The sequence below is a fragment of the Rattus norvegicus genome, chromosome 14 (assembly GCF_036323735.1).
Source record: "Rattus norvegicus strain BN/NHsdMcwi chromosome 14, GRCr8, whole genome shotgun sequence".
NCBI classification, from domain to species: Eukaryota; Metazoa; Chordata; class Mammalia; order Rodentia; family Muridae; genus Rattus; species Rattus norvegicus.
In genome coordinates this window covers 76,387,414-76,405,786 of record NC_086032.1, presented here as the reverse complement: position 1 = coordinate 76,405,786, position 18,373 = coordinate 76,387,414, and the positions used below count along the sequence as shown (strand labels likewise).

Here is an 18,373-nt window from a genome sequence, read left to right as displayed (position 1 = left end):
GGAGGCTTTTCCTGGTCAATTGTAGGTTTAATATAAGTGTTTAGGATGAGGGGAACATGTGTCCCTTATGGTCCATTAATAATTGCTTTTACTGGGCCTCTCTTTGCTGAGGAGCTGATCTCTGCTGAGGCAAATCTTCCCATAGGCTTCTCACTGTTTGCAAATTTTAATTTAAACTTTTAATTTAAAGTTTAAATTTTAAAAGTTTAATTTAAACTTTTTAAATTAAAAAAAAAATTTAAAAAAAATCCAGATTCAGAGCTCCCGTTATATCTAGAAACCCATGTAGGGACCCTGTATTTAAGAGGACCTTTAGATTAGATTCTGATTTTGATTGGGTATTGTGGTTTAAATGAGATGCCCCACCCCCGCCCCAAGCCTTAGCATTTGAATATTTGGTCCCCAGTTGCTGGCTGTTTGGGAAGGAATAGGAAGTCTGGCCTTGCTGGGGAAAGTGTGTCATTGGTGATAGGCTTTGACACTTCAAAAGATCTGGCCTCGTTTTGAGTGCGTTATCTGCTTCTGTTCGCTTTAAGGGGTGAGTTTACGGCTATTCCTGCCACATGGCGCTGCTACTTAGCCATCATGGGCGCTGAAACTTCTGGGCCCTGAAGCCCAAAATAAACTCCTCCCCCTTTAAGTTGCCTTAGCTGTGGTATCTCACCACAGCCATAGAAAAGTAACGGGCGCATGCAGTAACCTCTACTTCCTTGCTTTAATCAGAATCTAAGGCAAATTGTTTTTAAAATTAGGCCTTATGAAATAGCACTTTAGGTAACTAATGTAGCAGAGATTTAGCACCAAAGTGGTGTTAAATCCACACTTTCTGTGAACTGGGGCTTGCTATAAACATTACCAACATACTGTAGCAACACTCCCTCAAATTGTAGGCTCCCCAAGCCTCTGGCTAAAATCTCACCAAAGGTGATGGTTCTTAAAACACTGCAGTAGTGTAATCCAACAATATTGGAAAGTGGGGTTTATTTCTCACTTCTGGAGTAACTGAGCTTTCTCAAGGGCTTGCAAAAGAGCATCTTTCAAATTTAAGTCACAACCTAGTATAACCTCCAAGTAAACACCAGGAAGGCCTAAGAACTTGTGGCCATTGGATGAACATCTGGAATTGTCCACAGCTTTATAAGCCCTGAACAAAGCTATATTGGTGAGCTTCTTCTTCTTCTTCTTCTTTTTTTTTTCCGGAGCTGGGGACCGAACCCAGGGCCTTGCGCTTGCTAGGCAAGAGCTCTACCACTGAGCTAAATCCCCAACCTCTGGTGATCCTCTTATAGGCAAAGCTGGAGTATGCAGTGGACCTATGGGATCAGATTGGTCCATACCCATGAAGGTTCATTTCCCTGTTATTCCCACAGCAGATACAACTTTTTTGGCTCATCTAAATCACCTCATTGTTGGGGGGTGGGAGTGGGGAACATGCAGAATCCAGCAGGAGATTGTCATCTGACCTCCTGTTGTCACCCATACCAGCGGCTCCCCAAGTGTGGTGCCTATTCTTGATCTCCTGTTGTCACCCATACCAGTGGCTCCCCAAGTGTGGCGGCCAACCTTGCTTATCAACTTGACTACATCTGGAATGAACTACAATCCAGGAACGGAGGGCACACCTGTGGGATTTTCTCTTGGATGGAAGTGGGTGAATCCACTTCTAGTTCAGACCTTTCAGGTAGGGAGACACACACCTTTCATCCGAATCTTAAGACAGGAAGGCATGCCATTTGGCAGCATCCGGCAGCTGGGATAGGTTCGTCCCAGTTGCCTGCTTCCCAACTTTTGAAGTTGTCTACAAATGTCAGGCATCGTTCTATACAAAGTCTATGTTAACTGTATTCATAGTATCTAGTCAACACATGTCTGCTTATAAAGGAGCTGATAAAGTCTAGGAATTCTGAGAGGTTCCAATTTGCTTTAGGTGAACTTCAGGTTCATTTATGTACCTTATCTAAAAATGGCTCGCATTAATTTTCCAAGGTGTAATATTTGTCACTCGATTAAATCATTCCCTTTCATCATTTGTCTTCCATTTAGGTTCTAATAGATTCCCCAGAGGGATCAGTGATTCTGTAACTGGCCTGGAAGTGATTAAAGTTACGATCAATACATATGCTCTGGCCTCTACTGCAACTTTACTTCAGGGATCATAATCTTACACAATGGGCTTAGGAGGGTCTTTGGATCTTTGCCCCACTTCCTAATGAGACCAAAATTTGCTGTCTCCTTCTCGCTATTAATGTGGCTGTTTTAACTGTCTTATTGAGGTGACTAAAGCTGGCTCATTGGGGCACAGTCTGTGACCTTCCTATAGGGTTTGTCTGGTGGGGACACAGCTTCCTCATTGTTTGTCTAGCACAGGCCTCTTCTCATCTGTGTTCACCAGAGCATCTGCCAGGTGGCACACTGAGTGGTAAAAATCAACAAATCAGCCACTTGCTGTGGGTCTTTCCTAAGTGGTGAGTTCAGAGTCTTTCCAACTTTACAGAAGTTAATTGGAAAGAATCTGTAAGTCCAGTAATACCCCGCTGACTGAACATCCTAGTCGAATCTTCTGGCTCAATGCCATTTTAGAAGCTATGACCTCACCCTGAACAGTGGCACTCCAGTCAAACTCAGTGTGCAGTCACTTTGTAAATGCAGCCGTGTCTGCCCTGCTTTAACACTGACGGGTGGACCTGGCAGGTTGTACATTGTCCATAGGACTTGGCTTTGCCACAGCACTTGTAGTTTTAAATGCTTTTCTGTCCTGTAGTTTTAAATGTTTTTCTGTCCTGGTCATTTGATCTGTGCATGCTAGATAAGTGTACACCAACCCATGTTTTACATCTTCTTTTGAGACAGGGTCACCCCAGGTTTCCCAGGCTGAATTTGAGCTTGCTCTTACAGCCATAGATGCTCCTTGAACCTGTGATTTTCCTGCCTTAGCCTCCCAAGTAGAGTGCATGACAAGCTTATACCACCAGGCCACAGTGGCTCTTAAAGCATTTTAAAGGACCGACACCCCTCTCCTACATTTTCTATGTGGGGGTAGTCTTTGCTTTTCTTTTCCCTATTTATTTCTTCTACCTGGGATCCCTATTATGTAAGTGTACATGTGCTTACACAAAAGAAATTTCACTCCATTTACACACACTGGAAGAGAACAATTCCAATGATAAGAGTATATAGAAACTTAAACACCAGATGGCTGTCTTTCATTAGAATCTATGACATTGTAGGCCAGGCAGTATTACACCAGAACACAATTCTTTCAATATGGGGTGCATAGGTGCATAATTCTATGCTGCCCACTGAGTGTGTTAGCTTCAGAGGACCTTAGGCTAACCTGCCCATTATGCCGTTCTAGAAATGAACAGAAGGCTAGGGAAGCACTGTATCTTAAACAGACAAATTATACCTCGTTATCCCTTGGAGATAAAGTTGAGAATACTAAGATTCTAAGAATTATATCAAACGGTACTACAAATGACCCATACAAAGTCCAAATGGTGATTTTAAGGTCAAAACAGTGGAAATAGTGTACTTTGGTGCTCACCGGTGATTTGGGTGTGACTTACCCATCCTAGAGTCGACTGACACAATTCCAATGCGGTTACTTTTTATCAACAAAGCATTTATAGGTGGTTGATGTTTCAAGGGAGAAGAGCGAGTTCCTAAGGTGAAAAGGTGCCAAGAAATTGCTGGAAAGTGTCTGCCAAGGTTAAGAACTGGGTCACTCTCCGTGAGCAGCCAGCTCGCAAGTATGCGATTCTCACTCCTGATAGAAAACAGCATGTGGACAGTGCCACCCAGAGGGCAAATTTGATAGCTGCTTGCTCCCCACATTCGTTGATAGAGCTAAGTCGGAAAGCTGTTCAAAGTTCAGGAGGGCCACAGTAAATGGGAAGATATCAAATTAACTCAAGTGGACCGATTCTCTGACAGTGTGGGAAGCTATTGTTCCCCCAAACAAAAGCCAACTTCTAGAACTCAGGGGCATGAATCGGTTTTTATAGAAAGGAAATGAGGCAAGGGAGACAATGTGCAGGAAGGCTCAACAGAGTGTTTTGTCATCCAGGGACCATGTTGACTCTTGTGCTGGAAGGCCCTTGAGATAATGCTTTCTCATGTGACCCCCCTCCCCCATGTCATTCTTCAGACAAACATTGCTCTGGCAAGTTAACAGCAGTCCAGCTTCTTAACGAAAGAACCAGATTAGCAAGTCCTGCCTACACTTTGATACTACTTTAAGGTCACAGGTGTGTCTGGCTCTAAATTAAAACATGGCTGAAAGATGGTTAGGACCCGTGGTTATATAGTTCCTTTTCCAAAAAATGGCTAACTCAGCAGGTGGCATCTCAGCGATCCTGAGGCAGATTCTTTAGAATTTATGATGCTGAGCAAAAGGGAAGAGCTTATAACTTCACAAAAGACAATCAGAGTTCATCTAACAGAGTACGGAGGTCATAGTGGTACGAGCAGTGTGAGGGCTACATCACCAGGTGAGGAGTCAGTTATCAGTCAGGCATCATGGAGAACAAAGGATTTGGAGTTCTGGGTAAGGGGGCAGACTAGTGGCTGCCTCCTGGAGGACCTAGAAATAAGCCCACACAGTTCTAACCACCTAATTTTTTGGCACAATTGTCAAAAACATATATTGGAGAAAAGACAGCCTTTGCAACGGATGGTTCAGGGGGGCTGGATGTGTATATGTAAAATGAAAGCAGATTCTTACCGTCCTGCACAGAGGAAATCAAGTCAACGTGTATCCAAATCCTTAATGGAGATGCTGCAGCTGAAACCACTAGAGGAAGATTTGAATGAAACACCTAAAGATACAGGCATAGGTGAACATCTTCTGAGGGACTCAATTCAGAAAATAACCCCAAGAAATGAAGAAGGGGATTGCATGAAGTCCAGCTTCTGCACAGCAAGGGAAACAATCAGTGGAGTGAAGAGTCAGGCTATAGAGTGGGAAGAGGACTTCTTCAGTTTCACATATGACAGGATTTAATATCCAGGATATATGAAGAACTTAAAAATGTAAACCATCCATGGAATGAATAGGCTAATATACAATTCTCAAAAGGAGTAAAAAATGTCTGATAAATAGTGTTCAATTTCCTTAGCTAGCAGGGAAATGCTAATGAGAACTGCTTTGGGGATGGAATGTGGCTCAGCTTGTAGAGTGCTTACCTAGCAAACAGAAAGCCACAAAGCCCGCAAGTACTATATAAACTGGGCATAGTGCATCCCTGTAATCTCCGCATCCAGGAGGTGGAGGTAGGAGGATCAAAAATTCAAGGTATACATGACTAATCACATAATTTGAACCTGCCAACTGAAACAAAACAAAAAAAACCTTTAAGATTTTTAAGCAGAATGGCTAACATTAAGAAAAGAAATGGGCAACAAATAGTAGCAAGGGTGTGGAGAAAGAGAAACAGTTACTCACTGCTGGTAGGAATGTAAACTTTGAAACCACTGTGGAAACCAGCACGGGGGTTCCTCCAACTGAATACTGACTTACGGTAGGGCCTAGTTATACCACTCTTGGAATTTAGTAGAGAATGCCTCTCTCCCAACTCAAAGAGCCAGCAGCCAAGACCAAGATCAAGCTAGAGGCCAGGGGCTCATGTGCCAATGGGGTCTTCATGTCTACTGTTTTCTCATATGTCTAGTCTATGTCTTTGTTCTTATGTTCTTATTTATTAATAAGCATCACTCTAAAAGTGTTCTTAGGGATCAGAGGACAGTGGTGGTGCTAGGCTGGGGATATACCCATGGTGGAGCTCCAAGCTAAAGAAGTCTACAGACATATCTTCTGAGGCCTGCTAAATCCATGATGAAATAGGTTCACCCTCATAATGGGGGATTGCTCTGGGGCTACTCCCTAGCTTCAAGTGTATTTGTCTGAGACAAATAGAATTCTGGGACAGTTTGTTGTTGTTGTAGCTATTTTTATTTTTGGTCTTTTCTTTTGGCTTGACACATAATTTTCAGTCTCTGTTTTGAGTATATTTCTTTCTTTTTTTTTTGGAGCTGGGGACCGAACCCAGGGCCTTGCGCTTCCTAGGTAAGCGCTCTACCACTGAGCTAAATCCCCAGCCCCTTGAGCATATTTCTTATGTATAACATTGCTAGTTTTTTTTCAACAAATAACCTGTTGGGTGTTGGGCTGTAGTGGTGTAAGGTTTTTAATCCCAGCACTTGGGAGGCAGAGGCAAGAGAATCTGAGTTCAAGGTCAGCCTGGTTTACAGAGTGAGTTCCAGAGAAAACCTGTCTTAAAAACCAACCAACCGGGCTGGAGAGATGGCTCAGTGGTTAAGAGCACTGAGTGCTCTTCCAGAGGTCCTGAGTTCAAATCTCAGCAACCACGTGGTGGCTCACAACCATCTGTAATGAGAGCTGATGCCTTCTTCTGGTGTCTCTGATGACACCTACTGCTGTTGTCAGGAACCACTGTCACTTCCAGCAGTGATGTCACCTGCGAATCTGTTGCATAGCAACAGCCAAATATTCCCAGCATACATTTGGTTCAGCTTCCGGGAGCAGTTACATTACATTTCAAACAAAAGGCAGACCCTTTCTGCCTCCTTCCTCTTCTCTTTCCCTCTCTTGCCCCTCTCCCTTTTTTCTGTTGTCCCAATAAACATCCTTCACATGGGACCTGGTGTAGTTTGTCTGGACTTGAGCCACAATTTCTATCCTAACATCTACAGTGTACTTATATATAATAAATGAATAAATATTTTTTTAAAAAAGCCAACCAACAAAATAAAGAAACAAACCAAATCAGTCAACAATAACAACAACACCAAGAGCAAGAATGAACCAACCAAAAAAAAAAAAAAAAAAAAAGAAATGCCTGATGAACTGAGATTTGACGCTCTCTGTGTTTACTGTTGGCTTTATATTTCAAATACCGCCCTGTGCCACCTTCTTGTACTAACTTGTTTTTCTCTGCTTTTACTTCAGACTTCACTAGGATGATGATGTTTCCAGGTTAGGACTAGCCTATAGATGTTAAGTTGCCTTTTAAAATGAGCAGCAGTTATCATTGTCCTCTAGAACAAAAAGAAAATAGAACACTGTAGAAGAATTTTAATCCAGCAACATGGCTGCTCTGGCTGAAATGCAGACACACTCTTGTAAAGGCCCATGATTCACCGAAGAATGACATCTAGGACTCAAATAGTATATAAACATAAAGAGTGTTTTATTCTGCAGAAGTCCAGCATGCTGAGGTCTCCCCATTATCAAGATAGAGAGACATCCAAGTGAGCTCATAGGCCCAATTTAATAGCATAGTAGGAGAATTCCAGGGTAGGTAGGCTTTGTCTTACTCTTTTTCTATCGACATTCCATTACCGGGGTGGGAGTGGGGTCTGGTCGGAAGCTGCTGACCCATTGTCCTTGCTTCAGGCCAGGTGCTGGGGCAGTTTCTGATTAGCTGCCTGAGGCCTAGGTTTTAGGCCTAATCTCCTGAACTGCCCATTTGAAGTCTGCTATGGAATCAGCTTAGCTTCCTCACCCCTAGGATACAACTTTAAGCCCAAACAATGTAGGTTAGGTTAGTTTGTAGAAAGAAGCAGCCATGTTTGAAAGCAACATCTAACTGAGGGACTGACAAAGTGACAAATCAGAGAAAGATTTGACAGAGTAAGTTAGAGATGGGCTGTGCCCAACTCTCATGAGTGCAGACAGGAAAGGGAGGCTATTTAAGAGCAGTTTAGGGGGTTGGAAGTTTGGGTTTTGTTTAGTCAGTTAAGTGCAGTGGAGTTAGGAGTTCAGTCAGTAGGGAGTCAATGCAGTGGAGTGCAGTGGAGTGGAGTTCATTCATGAGTTCATGAGTTCATGTGCAGGTCAGCAGAGACAGATGAAGCCAGAGATAAGAAGGAACCAGACGATTAGAACAAATTGCCAGAGTTAGTTTGAAGCCATGCAGAGGAATTCAGTGAGACGCTGAGAGAAGCCAGATTGAATCAGTCAGTTTGGAGAGGCCTTTAGCCAGAACAGCTGAGTTGAGCCAGTCATCAATATTTCAGAAAGAACTAGAAAGGGTGAGCCTCTGAGATGACAATTACTACAGGCAAATAAAAGTTACTTTTACAGAATATCAATCAGTGCTTTATGATTTATGTAATCCTGTACTGTTTTCGTTACCTCAAAATTAAAAAGCACTGCACAGTGAGCATTGTTACTTTAGGTTTTCTCCATTCCAAGAATTCCTTCTGCTTTCATATCATAAGCATTATAGCATCCACCTTTCTTTGAGGCCTTTCCCTCCCCTATCTAATGGCTTCTTGGCCTCTACAAGACCTTTAGGTTAAATGCTCTTGTTTAAGATTTCACCTCTCTCTCTCTCTCTCTCTCTCTCTCTCTCTCTCTCTCTCTCTCTCTCTCATATTAGTAATTGCTGGGGGCAGGAGGTTTAGAGACTGAATGGTCTGGGGCGAGAAGGACCAGGATGCTAGGGTAGGAGCTTTAGAAGATATAATGAGTGCTTGTGAATAGAGAGGTACCTAGGGTCCCCTGCAGGCACCATTGGTTTTGATATGCAACCACAGGTATATGTCAGTGGAGGCATATATCCCTTCTGCCAGACTTAAGGAAATGATTCATTTTAACATATAGGAAACAATTTCACAAGTTTCTGAGGAATATTGGCTCTTATCTAACCACCAGAAACCTTCCTACAGTGCAGGTTAAGCTGTGCCTAGACTCACTTTTCGACTGAATGAGTAGGCCTGCACTTTTCAGAGGGGAATGAGATACTCTTCGGACCTGACAACTATAACTTGATTACTTACCATCTGGTGGATATTTAGGCTCATTCATTTCCTAGCTAGTTCATTCTTTTTTTCCTTTCTTAGTGAAATTTATTGTTTAAAGAAAACAAATACTTTGGGGGAATTTATAAGCTTACAGATTGAACTTAGTGCAATGACATCTTACAGAGACAAAGTCAGTACAGTGGAATCCAAAAAACTACCTCAAAAGAACACATTTAAGGAAACTTAAGCCACATGACTGTTGCGTTATGATTTAATCTAATTGCACACACACACACACACACACACACACACACACACACACACACACAAACCCTGAAACCACAGCTCCTCCAGATTTCTAAGAGAAAGGGTTTGCATGCCTCCATATTCAACTGTGCATTGTTACGATTAACCATAGTGTGGATTTTACCTCATGATGGATCAATCTGGAATCCCATGCAACACCTCAAGTTATAAAATGAAATTAATTTTAAAACTTGTGAATGTTTTCATGCTGAAGCTTAAAGCCACTTTTTATGGGCAACTTAAAGAGTTACAATGTACCACACTGGTGCTTACTTTAAAATGTTAGCCATTAACTGCCATTGTCCTGAATTGACTTCAACACCCAAAAAATGGCTCTCATAGGTAACAAGCGAAGGGGGTGAATTTCCTTTGCTGATGCAGTGCCTCTCAGTTGTGTTTCTTACAAAGAGCAAACTGCTTTCCCGGGATAAGAGCAATGGCAATCGTGGGTTTGCTCAACTGACTACTATACAGTTATTTTAGCACTTTATTAGTTCAAAAACACTTTAAAGGAAATATAAGTATGGCTTCCAATAGGAATGTTGTACCTGGACTTGATCACCAAGCTCACAGATTTTGAGTGAGCAAGGAAAAACAGGCTTTCAAGGTAAACAACAATTTGTAACCCAAACTTTAATCCCAAGGATTCTCACAAGCACATTACAAATGATAGCATGAAAAAAAAATCTTGCACAGTAATTCAAAAAGCTCAGCTCTACAATGTACCCCTTACACTGATAGGACACTGGTGTCTTAGTGTGACATTTCCAAATAAAGACGTTACAACAGTTCTGCATCTGCATACAGCAACCAGGAAGGAACTGCTTTGAAAACCTTCAGAGCGTGGTTCCTACCCTTTATCTGTTGGCTGCGTTCACAGCAGCTTTTAAAGGCTGCTTACCATGTCACCCACAGTGCCACACTGTGTCTCAGCTACTAGAGGAACTATAGCTTCAGTCACGTCCCAGCCAGCTGCTTTATATCATTAGTACATCACACTTAAAACTGGGCAGGATTTAGGTTTATTTTAGTCTATGAAAAACTAAAAATTCAAAGAAAATTCAATCTCGCTTCAGGGAACATTGTAAAGTAACAATTCTTGAGATCACATGCATCCATTTGAAACCGTAGAGAATTACATTGTTTTGTGTGTCACTGTTCCAAGTGACAAAACAAATATGAACAGCTAAAACATCTTAAAAGTGCACCAAGCTGATAAAGTCTCAAGCAAGACTTTAATTTCCTATACATACTCCTGTCAAATGAAGTTATTTCCTGTATGCCAGTTTTGCAAACTGGTCTTCTATTTCTTTCATTTGACCTAGATTGTCTACGAGATCTAGAGAAGGATCGAGACGGCTTGTGATTTCTCTCATGAGACAGACCTTTCTATTCTCCCATCTCTAGAAAGTGACCTGCTCCAGCTTTGGGAAAAGCTTCTCCTTCTTGGGGATCTGCACCCAGGTGGAGGACTCCTCCTGCGGTAATCATCTTGAGGACGACGACCGCAAGAGGGAGGCGGTCCACGATTCTGACTTCTCTTTTCACCATTCGACAGTTCCACTCTTACACAGCAGTCACATAGTGTTCTTCCCTCTAGCTCTCGGACAGCATCAGCAGCATCTCGGGGATCCTCAAATTCGACAAAAGCAAATCCATACACTTCGGGAGTGGTCCATAATAGCCAAAAGCACGTTCTAATTCAGTATTGTTCCCATTGTTTCCAAGATTACCTACATAAATCTTACAGTTCAAGGGACAGGAATCACAATGCATTTCGAGATTCTGGATTCAAAAGGTCTTTTTTTTTTAGCCCCCCCCCCCCCCCCGGAGCTGAGGACCAAACCCAGGGCCTTGCGCTTGCTAGGCAAGTGCTCTACCACTGAGCTAAATCCCCAACCCCCAAAAGGTCCAAGCTCAAATCCTAACGCTCCAACAGGCCCACCCGCTTCCCTCTGGCTCTGCTCGCACAGACGCTCTTGGTCCCGCAGTGTCCACGCTAGTTCATTCTTAGCGGCAGTGAGCATAGATGGGCAAGCATCTCTGTAGTATGATGTAGTCTTACAGGTACATGCTAAAAAGTGCTACTCTTGGCTCATTCAGCAGATATAGTGTTTAGATTTTGAGAAACTGCCACACTGGTTTCCAAAGTAGCTAAGCCACTTTACACCCCACTAACACTAACGCTGAGTAAGCATTCTTCTTTCCTCACGGTCTCACCAGCGGGCTGTAATAGCCGTTCCGACTAGGTCGAGTTGGAAACTCAAAGTAGTTTGCATTTCCCTAAGGATATTGCATACTTTTAAGAATATTAGCCATTTGTATTTCTACTCCAGCTCCGAAAAAAAGAACCAAAAAAAAAAAAAAAAAAAAAAAAAAAGAACATTAGCCATTTGTATTTCTACTTCTGAGAACTTTCTATTCAGGTACGTGAGTTCTTTGTATATTTTAAATAGACATTCTGTAGCTGGTGAAGGTTTTTCCCATTTGGTTATCTCTTCACTCGATTATCATTTTATTTTTGGATGTACAGAAGCTTTTCAATTCCACGGGGGACTGACGACAGGCTGAAAACTTTCTAACTTCCCCCAGAACTTCAATTTAGCATGGTCCTCACCCTGTGTTCCTAGCCTTATGTTGCCTTGAAAGACTCTTGCTTGAGCCTGCTCTGTCCCTAGTAGCTTCCCAGCTGGGCTGGTTAGTATCTCACCACCTGCAGAGACTGCGTCTGTTTTCAGTCTTGCCTTCAGTAATGAATGGTTCTTGGAACTCTACCTTGTTGTAAACTCTTTCACAGCCATTGTGTAACACATATACTGTATGTGATCTGAGAGTTAGTAATTAAGTTTGGACTAAAAGTGCTTGTGAGGGCCACCAGGTACCCTAAATGAGGAAAACTGGGGTCACTTGGTCAAGTACAAATAACAAAACTAATATATTTTTGGTTATAAATTCCAGCATTGTGGAAAGACGAAAAATTTGCTTTTTATATAGTTTACTCCATGGCATTTTGGAAGAAGACACACATTCAAATAAGGAACAGGAGTAGTTCACTTAGAACTTGAGGAAGCAGCAGAAAGTTTACAGTTTGGGGCTGGAGAGATGGCTATATGGTTAAGAATGCATGCTGCTCTTACAGAAGACTAGAGTTCATTCCTAGAACCCTTGTTGGACCTCTTGAAGCCACCTGTAAACTCTGCCTCCAGGGCATCTGATATCCCTGGCCTCTGTGAGTCCTGCAGACAGATGAGTAGACACACACAGATAAACACACAGGGCTTTTTGTTTATTTTGTTTTTCAAGACTTTTTTTGTGTAGCCTTGGCTCTCCTAGAACTAGCGATTTGTATCTGCCTCCTAAGTGCTGGGATTAAAAGCATGTACCACCACTGAACACTGGCCACACATAGTTTTTTAAAGTAATAAAAATATTTTTTAAATAAAAAGAGGAGACCTTACGATTTGAAGAACAGAAGGCAAAACATTGAGGGGGGTGGGGGGGAGGGGACCCAAATGCCTAGCGTACTTTAGGGTAAAAGGAGGTCATACTGAGGACAACTTGAATTTCTAGAGAGGAATGAAGAACCTGGCTATGGGAAATACTTGGTAAATCCATTCTTTTAATTGTCAACAAAATGGTAGCTATCAAGCTATATTTTTTATTTCTTTAAGGACTATTTAAAGTACAAATTGTACTGTTTTCTTTATCTTTTTTAAGACAGGGGTCTTACTATATGGTCCTGGCTATCCTGGAACCCCGTGTATACCAGGTTGGTCTTGAACTCAGATCTTCTTGCTTCTGCCTTTTTAGTGCTGAAATTAAAGGTACCATCACACCTATAAATAGTTTCTATGAGTGTAAAATATCTGCTGATCCAAGATGAGTATTATCAAGAGGCTTTGATGTATACATTTATCTATCCACAAGATGTGAACAGTTTGGGACGTCTGCAAGGTCAGCTCTAGAGAATGTGGGTGAGGACATGGAGAATAAGCCTTAGGCTTTCCCACAAGAAGCTCAGTGCTTCTTGCTTTGCTTCTACTTGACTCTACCCCCCTCCCATTTTTAACTTAGAAATTTCTATTTCTATAGAAGTTTGTCTAGACAAAGATCTTCAGCTGATGAGTTATTGCTAGATTTTACTTCTAGGCAATCAGTCAAAGGGAACTAAATCTCTTTGCCCAAACTGAGAGACAGTCAGACAGGGAAAGCTGGAGGGAGAAGAGACTTCCTAAACCATGCCACTATTTCCATGAAGGCTCTTATGCATTCCCAAAACCTCTACTTTGATTCCTAATATCAAAGCTGGGTTTTGTTTTTTGTTTTGTTAAAAATGACGTTTACACTATGTAGAAACAGTACTGAAAATTAAGATTCCTCTCCTGGCAGAAATGTCCCGCAAAGCTTTCCCGTAATCAAGCAAACCCACTATGTCTATCTATGTCAGATAGTCTGCCATGGCCGAGAGCTGCTGGCTCTTCTAGGGCTTGTCTCAGGATTCACACATCAGACACTCCTCTCTGTTCTCCAAAGAGCACACCATGGCTGCTGTGTTCCTCTCCTTCTCTTCTTCCTCCTTCAGTGCCTTTTCCTTATCTTTCAGCTTTTTCTTGTTCAGAGTGAAGTGGATTGGATTAACAGCGGGTCTTGTCCTTAAATAATACATCCGAGTCTTTAAACCCTGCTTCCAACCATAAAAGTGCATACTAGTTAGTTTGCCGTAGTTGGGCTCAGCAATATGGATGTTTAAAGACTGGCTTTGATTGACGAAAACGCCTCTCTCAGCTGCCATCTTGAGAACAGTCTTCTGAGAGATTTCCCACATGGTCTTACAGAGTTGCTTCAGGTTATCAGGAATTTCTGGTAAGCTCTGAATGGAGCCATTGCAGGCAGTGATCTGATTTTTCATCTCTTCATTCCACAAACCCTGCTCAGTAAGATCTTTCAGTAAGCGAGGATTCACAATCTGAAATTCTCCTGACAAGACTCTGCAAGTGTAGATGCTACTGGTGTAAGCCTCAATGGACTGATTATTCCTCAGAATCTGAGCAGTTAAAGCAGTAGGCATTGGGGCAATAAGTAAACTGTTTCTTATACCGTACTTTGCAATCTTCCCCTTGAGAAGCTTCCAGTCCCACAGGTCTGTAGGAATAACATTCCACATATCATACTGAAGAATACCTTTGCTGACTGGAGATCCCTCATACGTTTTGTCGGGGCCATATTCCTTGGCTAGGTCACAGCTGGCTTCCAGGGCTCCATAATAAATGGTTTCAAAGATTTGCTTATTTAATAACTGGGCTTCTGGGCTCTCAGGATGAAAGCATCTGCTAGACCTTGTACCCCAATTCCAATGGGCCGATGGTGTTTATTTGATAAGTGTGCCTCTGGAATAGGGTAGTAGTTTATATCAATTATTTTATTCGGATTTTGGACAATGACTTTAGTGACTTCTGCCAGTTTCTCAAAGTCATACGTATGTTCTGGTGTGACCTACATGTTGAGAGCCAGAGAAGCCAAGTTACAAATTGCAACCTCATCTTCACTGGTGCAACTCTATCTCCGTACACAGGTGGCTGCATTTGATGGTTCCCAGGTTCTGTTGGCTGCTCTTCGGGTCACAGAAGTCTTTGTAGAGCATGTATGGGGTACCCGTCTCTGCCTGAGACCCAATGATGGCGTACCAAAGCTGCTGAACTTTTCACAACTTTTCAGACACGACCCTGCTTCTCGTAACTTTCATATAACTTCTCGAACTCCTCTCCCTAAACCTCGTCCAGACCAGGACACTCATTGGGACACATCAGTGACCGGTCCTGGTTAGTCTCTACTCGCTTCATGAAGAGATTTGGGATCCGAAGTGCGAAGAAGAGATCCCACGCTTGCTGTTCTTCCTTGCCTGTGTTCTTCTTCAAGTCAAGGAACTCAAAGATGTCTAGGTGGTTGGTGCCAAGGCTTCAGGTAAATAGCAAATGCCCCCGGGCGCTTGTTTCCACCTTGATCCACGTAACAGCTGTGTTGTTATGTACTCTCAGCGTTGACACAAGACAATTAGAATTGCTGTTAGTCCCAGCAATGTAGCTACCAATGGCCCGAATACAATTCACGCAACACTGATTCCCCCAGCAGACTTAGAAATCAAGGAATACTGCTTCAGAGTATCATAAATTCCCTCAATGCTGTCACCTTTCATACTCAAGAGGAAACAGCGAGACAGCTGTGGGCAGTGGTCCCAGCATTGAAGAGAATCGGAGAGGCTTGAGTAAATCACTTCTCAGAAAGTAGATTGTATGTTTCAATTGCAGCATCAATATCTTCTTTGTGAATCCCCACAGATACCCTCATCAACATATGCTGCGGTCGTTCAGCCACTTTTCCACTGATCTTCAACAAATATGACCGTTCCAGTGTCTTAAAACCAAAGTAGTTGTAAACGAAATTCCAGTCATAGATAATGGCAGAATTCAGGTGATCTTTATTAGCCATAACAATGTCAAGTGCTGAACTGGCCACCATGGGAGAATATCTGCTGTTGTGTGGATTCATGTAGTTGTAGAGATCCTCCATCCCATCGCCGAACACTTTCTTTGTTTCTTTGTGCAAGTTAGAGACAGCGATCCTTGCTGCCAGGATGGCATAGTCAGGGTGCTTCGCTTCGTAGTCAGGTGGCAGCTGTCTCAGCAGCCAGGGTGTCCAGTTCCACTGTGGTGACCCCACTGTGTAGGCCTTGGCTTACTTTCATGGTGATCTGAGCAGGAGCAACAAAGTCCATATTGAGCCCATAACAGAGTTTCTGGATTCGTGATGTAATTTTGTCAAACATAACTCGCTCTTGGCGGCCATCTTGCTTGATCACACGCATCGCCGCTAGGAGCTGAAGTGCTGAGGGGTTCGAGACCAGTTAGCAGCTCCGGGGCGAAGATGGGACAGAGACAACTGTCAGATGTGAAGGGTTGGACTCCTAGGGGCCGCTCGGACCAAGAGGTTGAAACTGCCAGCCAGACAGGAGGGACGAACCTTGACTCTACCCTTTATCAAACTATTTCAGACAGTTCTTTGGCAGTAGCAGAATCACACACCAAGAATCCTGGAGAGGGGAAAAGATTTAGTGGGAGCCAATCAGTCAAGCTTTCGGTCTCACCCTAACAGAGAGAAAAATCACAAGCTGGGTGTGGCAGTGTGCTCCTTTAATTTCATCCCTTTGGGAGGCAGAGACAGGTGGATCACTGTGAGTTCAGGGCCACCGTTGAACTGGTCAACATAGTGAGTTCCAGGGCAGCCAGGCCATCTTAGAAAGACCTTATCTCAAAACAACAAAACAGAGCAAAACCTTAAACAAACAAACAAACATCCCACCTTGTTTACTATTGCTTTAGTTCTCTTAAATGTGGTCTTTGACACTGAATCATGAATTAGCCAAACACAGCTCTCGTCGTCCTTGGGCCATTTGTAGAATGACTTCTGAATGCTGCTTGCTCTGTTTCCTCATCACTACATCTCCCCCGACTCTCAGAACAACTATAGAATATTGGGATACCACCATCCAGGTGTCCCCAGGATAGTTTTGAGTGTCCTGGAGCAGTTTGCAATTAGCTGTCTTTATCCTACATACAGATCTATAAGCCAGTGTATCTTGACTAATTGAACACCGCCATCTGGTGGGCACACGTGGGTATGGACGCACTTGTAGTGCAGGGACGCCCTTTGAAGTAATAGGACAGTTTGTAGCCTTTATTTCTTGTTCTTTTTAGCTCTTTCTGCTCTCCCGGTGAAAAAATTCAAGACATAAAGTTCGACAAAACAAAACAACAACCTCCCCAACACACACACACACACACACACACACACACACACACACACACACACACGTCTTGAGCAGGCCTTTTGTGACTTTCTTGGGGGTTAAAGTACGGGTAGCAGTTGTGTAGATCCCAGACTGAGGACAGCTTACCCGATGGGAACCAACAACAGAACTGTAGTTTCCCAGTCAATAGGCACTTGCATATTGTCATTACCTTGCTCAGGGTGCCTCGGGTCCTTCTCACTGCTTCACTCTGTGCCTTTCCTTGGAGAGGCTGCCCATGGCCCTCACAAATGAGGAGCAGAGAGTTGTAGGTGCTGAAGTGTAAGCCCCGCCTCCGAAAGACTAGTGCTCTCAGATTCGGGCGTGGGAGTGGAGGGACAGTGTGGGGACAACATATGAGGACACAGAGGGAACTCCCATCTCCAGGGGCTCCTGCTCAGCCATCTCCAGAGCATGTGACCTGTTTCCACGCACTTCTTGCCCATTCATCCCAGTTTTATGTGGGAGCGCAGTGGTTAGGAATGGAGAGTTCATGTGCACCCCACAAACCCTCTGGAAACTTAACAGACTATATGGTTCCTTTGTGAAAGGAACCTGTGTGTGGCACAAAATCTGTACGTGGTCTCAGTGCCACTCCTGACCCCATGCAAGTACTGAATGCTTCAAACAGGTTTTCTGGGAGTGATGCATCCCGCAAACCAAGAGGACACACAGGACTCTGATGAGGCTTATGGAAGGCGACTGGCTAACTTGCGTATCTGGAAAGTTAAGGCATACATTCCTTTGAACAACTTGGCAGAGAAGCGGGAGTGTGCCACCATCCTGGATGGCTGGCTGGCTGGCTGGCTGGCTGGCTGGCTGGCTGGCTGCAGGGGCTTCCAGACTTCACAGAAACTCACAGCTGGGTCCTGTAAGCATTTCTAATGGCCTTCCCAGCGCGCCGTACTCGAGTTCTCAAGCAGCCAAGCCCTGCTTAATTAAGGACAAATGGGGAGTGCTGAGGAAGTATACATTCTTCTCAAGCAAGAGTGGTCACAACTGTTTTTAATTTGGTTTCTTTATGGAGCAAAGATGTTGTCTACTGCCAAGAAGGCACGTTTAAAAACGAAATTCTCTTCCATTGGAAGAAGCAATGAGCGTTTGGGAACGGCACGCACCCTTGGCCCCTGGGTCCTCAGCGGGGCCTCCTGGAGACTTTTCCAGGGAAGTGGAGTTCAGAGTCGGAAGCCAAGGTTGCATCTCTCCAACTCATCAGGATTGTGTTTCCCGATGAGGAAGAATGCCTCAGAATTGTAGGGGTTTTTGTTGTTGTTTTGCATGTTTGTTTGTTTTGTCCATTAAATCAAGAGGAGAGAGAAAAAGTCTTTTTTAGAGGATTATAGTAAAAATGAACCAAGGCGGTGTTTGAGTGTTCCTTGACACAAGACTCCTCCTCTGCCCCTGCTTTTTAATAGTTTGTGTTCTGTTTTCTGAGGTCTTTTGTGCTTAGCCTGGTCA

General features: G+C 43.3%; 2 pseudogenes; both read right to left on the bottom strand.

The window, feature by feature from the left end:
* Positions 1-9,800: 9,800 nt before the first annotated feature.
* On the bottom strand, positions 9,801-10,848 carry LOC108352833 (serine/arginine-rich splicing factor 3 pseudogene; annotated as a pseudogene).
* Rrm1-ps1 (ribonucleotide reductase M1, pseudogene 1) lies at positions 13,141-16,078 on the bottom strand (annotated as a pseudogene).